Raw genomic sequence first — 6983 nt, 5'->3', positions numbered from 1 at the left:
ACCCACGGTAGCTGTGGAAACCAGGTCCGCAAGGCCTTCCCCAAACAGAACTTCACCCTTGAAAGGCAAAGCCTCCATAAGTCTCTTGGAGTCAGCATCCCCAGTCCATTGGCGGGTCCATAGTGACCTCCTAGCTGAAATTGCCATGGCATTTGCTCTTGAACCCAAGATCCCAATATCTCTCGCAGCCTCCCTCATATATAACGCTGCGTCCGTTATGTGACCTAATGTCAACAAAACACTGTCTTTATCGAGGGTGTCCATGTCAGATGACAAGTTATCTGCCCATGCTGCAATTGCGCTCCCCACCCATGCCGACGCTACCGCCGGTCTGAGCAGGGCTCCCGTAGTCGCATAAATTGATTTTAAGGTAGTTTCCTGCCTGCGATCTGCAGGCTCTTTTAAGGTCGCCATGTCCGGGGATGGTAGGGCCACCTTTTTGGACAAGCGCGTAAGTGCCTTGTCCACCGTGGGTGAGGATTCCCACCGTAACCTGTCCTGTGAGGGGAAAGGATACGCCATTATAATTCTCTTGGGAATCTGCAGCCTCTTGTCTGGAGTTTCCCAAGCCTTTTCAAATAAAGCGTTCAGCTCATGTGATGGGGGATATGTTACCTCAGGTTTCTTCCCCTTAAACATACAGACCCGTGTGTCTGGGACAGACGGGTCCTCTGTGATATGTAATACATCTTTTATTGCAATAATCATGTATTGAATACTCTTTGCCACCCTTGGAGTCGGAATCCGTGTCGGTATCAGTGTCTGTTATCTGGGTAAAGGGACGTTTTTAGGACCCTGAATGGTCTTGTGACACAGTAATGGGTGGGGTTTTTTTGAAAACTGCACAGGGCCAGATTGTAAAATAAATGAATAAATGTCATACAATTTTTATACCATATGAGGCAAAAATAATAATAATAATAATAATAATAATAATAATGAACCAACATAAATCTACCAACTTTGCCAGTAAGGCTTTTAGGGTAGAGTAGGGTTGGCGGTGCTCCCTGACATTAGTTCAGGACTAACTATTGGAGGGTTGTTTTGCAAAGAAGCAAAAAAAGAGGACTACTTTTGTGTCTCACTGGGGCACACTTTGTTATTGATTAACTAATTGGTAAAATGATAGTACTTGTACAATGTACGTGCAAAAATAAATAAAACTTAACTTTTATTACTTTAGACAGACGAAAAGACAATAAAATTACAAAACTATTGCTGTATATAACAGCAAAAAAAGGATTAAAACAAGTATTAAATAACAATATGGTGATATGTCACTCACTGGATGTAAAGTAGGTGGCAGAAAATTTAACAGCACACCCACTGGTTGTGAGCGAGTATTAATGTTCGACGTTAGTCTGAGAGCGAAAGTATAGAAATTCTTGTTATCTCGATCAACTTATGAATTGATATACACCTGTATATTCATAAAAGAGATTCAAGAAAAACCGGCTTTAAAGAATCCGGACTCCCACCGGACTAGTCAGCTTCGGTAAATATACTCCAATAATGTTTAGGATGGAATTCACTGGTCAGCAGAAGGTATATTCCTTAATACTACAGTACCCAGTATTCCCAGAGGGTCACCCTTTCTGGTACTAACCAGGCCCAATGCTGCTTGGCTTCCAAGATCAGACGAGATCGGGCATGTCCAGCATGGTATGACTGCAGAAAGTCAGGTGGATACCTGTCAGCATGGGGAACAGCTAATGCTTAGACAAACTGAAGCAAAATTGTCTAAAGGATAACGTTGTAAATGGACACAAATTCGCCAGGGATGCAGCTTGATAGAAAAACCAAAATTGGATAAATGCAAAGGAGGCCCTGAAAGGGCAGAGAGATTTCTTACTTTTTTTGAGAGAAATCCCCCACACAGAAAATTTATAGTGGCGGGAACACATACAAACTTCTCCACATAGGAATTGTGGTGGAGCAGTAAGAGGAATGATATGTCCTAATTACTAAGGTATGTCATGTAATTGAATATACGGTAAGGAAATAACCTTTACATCAATTTCTGAAAACACATTAAAGATAACAAATAATCATGAATTGAAATGAGTTCTGGATATATTGCAGGTATCCCATATGAATCAAAGCAATAATAAAACCTGAATAAGTAATATAAGAATATTCAGAAAAATAGAAATGAAATGAGTTCTAGATATATTGCAGGTATATGATATGCTAACTCGGGGAACATGAAATTTCACATGGAATCCAGCACATAAATTGCCTGAGCAGCTGTCTGTCTGTTACAGAAAGATACAATAGCCCCAAGTATGCTGAGGAATGCAGAAGTCGCAAGCATGATGCCGAAATGTGTAGGAAGCTTCAAATGTGGTCGATGCAACATTTGCAGGTACCTCAATCCGAACAGGAAATCATTCCACAATGGCAAGACAAATAAGGAATATCGTATTAAACAATTCATCAATTGTAATACTCCATCGGTAATCTACCTTCTGGAGTGCTCCTGTAAAATAAAATACATCGGGAAAACCAAGAGACCCCTTAAACTACGCATCCAGGAACACGTCAGGAATATCAAGAACAAAGTCCTCACCCATGCAGTATCCAAACACTTCAACCTTTGCCATAACTCGGATCCAGAGGCACTAACGTATAAAGGGATTGAACTGGTAGCTCTGGGAGACAGAGGAGGTGACCTTTCGAATCTCCTTTCCAGGAGGGAGATGTTTTGGATATACGAACTGAATACACTCCATCCGGATGGCTTCAATGAGGGGTACGAAATAGCACCGTTCCTGTGATGTAAGATATCCTGTTCTTTTTGTCCCTTTTTTGTTCCTTAAGTTCCACTCCAGCCTCTCAACAGAAATCCCCCCCCCCCTTTTTTCCGACACGATACTGCACTGCTCACCCTATTGGGCCCATCTTAAACACTCGCGTCCTGGCCAGTACCTGGATGGGAGACTCCCAGAGAATACCTGGAACGTGATGTATAAAGTGAAAACTTCACCAAGCTCTCATGGCACATATACGCTGTAACTCGCACTCCCTCATGTAGGAGCTTATGTATCTCCTCTTTGCTTTTCCTATACTACATCCTCCATGCCAATTGTGAATTTATTATGTCGTCCATTGCTTTTGAGAGACCTTTTCTCCAACCCAGCCCTATACATTACAACCATACCTCCTTGGGGACGCCCAGCACTGTCCGATCTTGGAAGCTAAGCAAGGTTGGGCCCGGTCAGTACAAGGATGGGAGACCCCCTTGGGAGACCGGGTGTTGTAAACCTGAAGGCGAAAATGGGAATATCCTTAGGACACCTCGAAAGTTCATGGATGACGTCTTGCCCACATCACTCTGGCACTTTTTCGCAACGTAGTACCTTATTAATACTTGCTGATTCCGCTCCTAGCAGGTTTATCATCTATTCCCATCCATTTCCTTCCCATCCCTGCTCACGCTTACTATATGATTTTAAATATATTAAATTTTTTTATATATATTTTTTTTTATATATTTTATATATATATATATTTTTTTATATATATATATATACTATTTTTTATATATGTGTATATTATTTCTATATATTTATACATATATATTTTTTGTATTGTTTTCGCATATATATATATTATAAACCCTTTTTTAGCATATTTGTTTCCATATTATGCCCCTTATGGGCGCTATATATTCACCCTAATTATCATTTATCCATATCCCTCTTAATGCCATATTCACCTGTCATATAACTTATCTATGCCTGCTATTACCATCCGTTTATCTACGTTTTTTCCTTCTCGTTTTTTATGTACCACCCCGGGGAGACGCACCATCAGTATGCAAAACCATTCCAAAAGGTTCATACATATCTAAAACCTTTACACTGCGCACTAGAGCATCTAGATCGCAGTACTTGGATCCTACCCACAGCAGGACTACATCCCGGTTTTTGATAACCAATAAGATGGCCGCCGCCCTCTAAAGTGACAATTGACCAGAGAACTACACCTACAGCAGGACTGTATCCGGTTTTTGATAACCATAAAGATGGCCGCCGCCCTTAGAAGTGAGCACATACCAGAGATCTCCACCGCACGGTGCCCAGCCGGCGCATGCGCACAACGGATCTGATGCCGCCGGAAATGGGGCGGAAGTGGGGCGGATATGACGTTCCACACAGTCCGGACCGGAAGTTGACGGACTCACTCGTTTTTATGCTACATACGTTATTTTTAGCTATAATAGGCATCGTTTTGACACGTAAAGCTACCAGTGGGCTCTTGTATCATACTAGTCTCATGTTTATGTACTCACACATGCATTTTGATTACATGTCATTTATCCACCAATTTACAAACAGGAAGTGATGCTGCTAATACCTCCCATAGCCATGAGGTATAAATAGGTTCTGTCTCTAGCCTCTCACCACCCCTTGATGAAGTCCATGAGGGACGAAACGCGTTGGGTGCTACTCTGATCATACCTCCAATACTGAAGTTAAGCTACCTCTCTCATAATTTTTTTACTCTTTTTTACCTCTATCCTGCAAACTTTGTACATATTTTTTTTCATGTTTTTATGTACTTTTCAATAATCTTGGTATATGTGTTTTACATTTTTTAATTTCACCGCTGTTATTCTTATACCAGATTTTATTGATTAGGCTGCATTTTTTTGAAAAATTGTTTATATTTTATGAAACACCCTCCTCTTGTTTTTAGTGTGTAGTATTCTGAAATTAAAATTTTATATATTTTTATAGAAACACCTGGTTTTTATACTATTAATTTTGACACCTGTGGTCGCTTGCAAACACCTCATCCTCTTGCACCAATTTGTAATTTCTAGGCATATATACCAGTGCCTATACGTTTTTTGAGGTTCTTAAGCTGACGCCCTAATAGCCTATAGGGAGTGTCCTCCAGGTAACATATATATTCCTCGTTAATTATTTCGGAACACCTTTTTCCTAATATTGTTGTTTACACCTTTGATACTATCTGTGGCGCTGCTAGCTTCTTTTTGTACACAAAGATACAATTGTATTTAAATAATTGTCACACATAGAATCCAGCACATGAGCTGCCTGGGCAGTTGTCTGCCTGTTGCAGGAAGATACAATTATATTCAAGTAATTGTCACAATAGTGAGTTGCTAAATGTATTGCGAAAGTGCTGATAACCCCATGTAAATTCACTTAGTATCCAGCACATGAGCTGCATCAGCAGCTATCTGTCTGTTACAAAAAAAAATATATATATATGTAACCCTGATTTAGGGTTTAAACAACACTTATTGAGGTAGTTATAATATGGTGACTAAAATGGAGTATAAGCATATATATTATTCATATAAAAGTTAATGGATGTTGTAATACTGTATGCATGTTTTGAGGTAAATAATACAGTTCACATATATGTAATTGTATGTACATTGATGTAAATGTAGTGGTGAATACAATTAAGGCTTATTTTATGGTTTCACAGTGTATCTAAAGGGTTAATGTCCTTGGGCTCCTAACTGTCAATCACCTAGTGGGGTGATTGCCAGTGGGCGGGGCATCACCTCAGAGTGGGTCATGTGACTACTAGAGAGGGGTGGAGAGGTGCTGTGAGTGTAGCTGGGGGAGAGACTGCATATCCCTTGGTGAGAGGACATAGTTTTTTGCTGCTCCGGCCGTCGCCCGCATTAGAGCTGAGCGGTATACATTGCGGCGGCCGGAGGGGGCTTAGTGTGTGTAGCCAGAACAGGGCTTCCTTACTGTAAAGGTGGTGACAGCAGCATTGAGACTCAGCACTGTTCATAGAACTCGGCATCAGCGCTAGTCAACTCACCCAGCAGTATTGGAAGGGCGCGTCTGTGACAGGGAGACAGAGAGGGTTCCTTCCTACCTATTACCGGCACAGACTCTGACAGCCACAACAAAGAAGCCAGGACCAGCAGCAGAGGCTCCATTCTGTGTGGCTGTAAGTGTAAGGGAGGAGTCGGGGGAGCATCCTGCAGCAGCATCACTAGATCGTAGAAGTGTGAGTGTATAATCCAGCCATTTATATTACCCCTACACTAAGCACAGCAAGCCATAGGTGACTATTGTACATAGTCGATTTCATATTGGGACTATGGACTCCAGGGCTAGGCCACAATAACGGCTATTAAGCAGGAGGATAGTAATGGGTCACAGTAGTCAGAGTGACCTATAATTACAGTTCCATGTATGGCTTAATCATAGTGCTAAGGAGAAGGTAGAAAGCTCTGGATATATATATATAACAGGAGGAGTGGAGTGAAACTTGAACTGTTTAACGCTTCATAAATAGATTTAAAGCTCCCCCAAGTAGAGAGAGCACCACTTTCCGTCAAACTCAAGTGACAGGTCGACACGCCTACAATTATGCAAATCAAGCCTTAACCACGCCCCTAATTATGCAAATCACGCCCTAATCACTCCTCCGACACTCCCACTTTCCCTCCCCTTCTGATGTTGTTTTATAGGAAATAAGCTGACAAAAGGAGTTATAAGCGTAGTTTAACCATTGAAAACCCTCCTGCGTATTAACTCTTAGTTGAATTAGTAAATGTTATATCCGGATGATTTATAAAATAAGCGTACGAGCTACGAATGCTGTTTATTGGCTTCAGAGTGATATCTATAAACTTGTATAAACCTTATAGCAGCCTTAATTTACCTTCTGTGACCGACATTTGAACTCGATCCTTGAGATTTACTACAAATCAGTGAACTATTAATGAACACAGACGGCTGTGTGCATTAAGAGTTCACTATATGTGTATTTTAAGCTATGGTGTTTGTGACAGATTAGTAAACTAATGACCGGTACAAATAGACGTGTCATTTGTTTTAATTAGTAGTTGACATAGAAAGCTAGTTGATCCTTACAATGTTTACGTTGTTACAGACAGATTGGTTAACTAATGACCAGTAAACATAGACGTGTCATTTGTTTTAATTACAGAGAAGTAATATATTATTGATATTAGGAGT

The 6983-nt window shown here is 40.7% G+C and overlaps 2 pseudogenes; one reads left to right on the top strand and one right to left on the bottom strand.

The window, feature by feature from the left end:
• Nucleotides 1-1557: 1557 nt before the first annotated feature.
• LOC134953578 (5S ribosomal RNA) lies at nucleotides 1558-1676 on the bottom strand (annotated as a pseudogene).
• A 1470-nt stretch (nucleotides 1677-3146) lies between these two features.
• On the top strand, nucleotides 3147-3265 carry LOC134950566 (5S ribosomal RNA; annotated as a pseudogene).
• Nucleotides 3266-6983: the final 3718 nt, after the last annotated feature.

The sequence above is a fragment of the Pseudophryne corroboree genome, chromosome 1, assembly GCF_028390025.1.
Source record: "Pseudophryne corroboree isolate aPseCor3 chromosome 1, aPseCor3.hap2, whole genome shotgun sequence".
In the NCBI taxonomy this organism is placed as follows: domain Eukaryota; kingdom Metazoa; phylum Chordata; class Amphibia; order Anura; family Myobatrachidae; genus Pseudophryne; species Pseudophryne corroboree.
The sequence above is the reverse complement of the archived record's forward strand: the minus strand, read 5'-3'. Positions and strand labels throughout refer to the sequence as shown.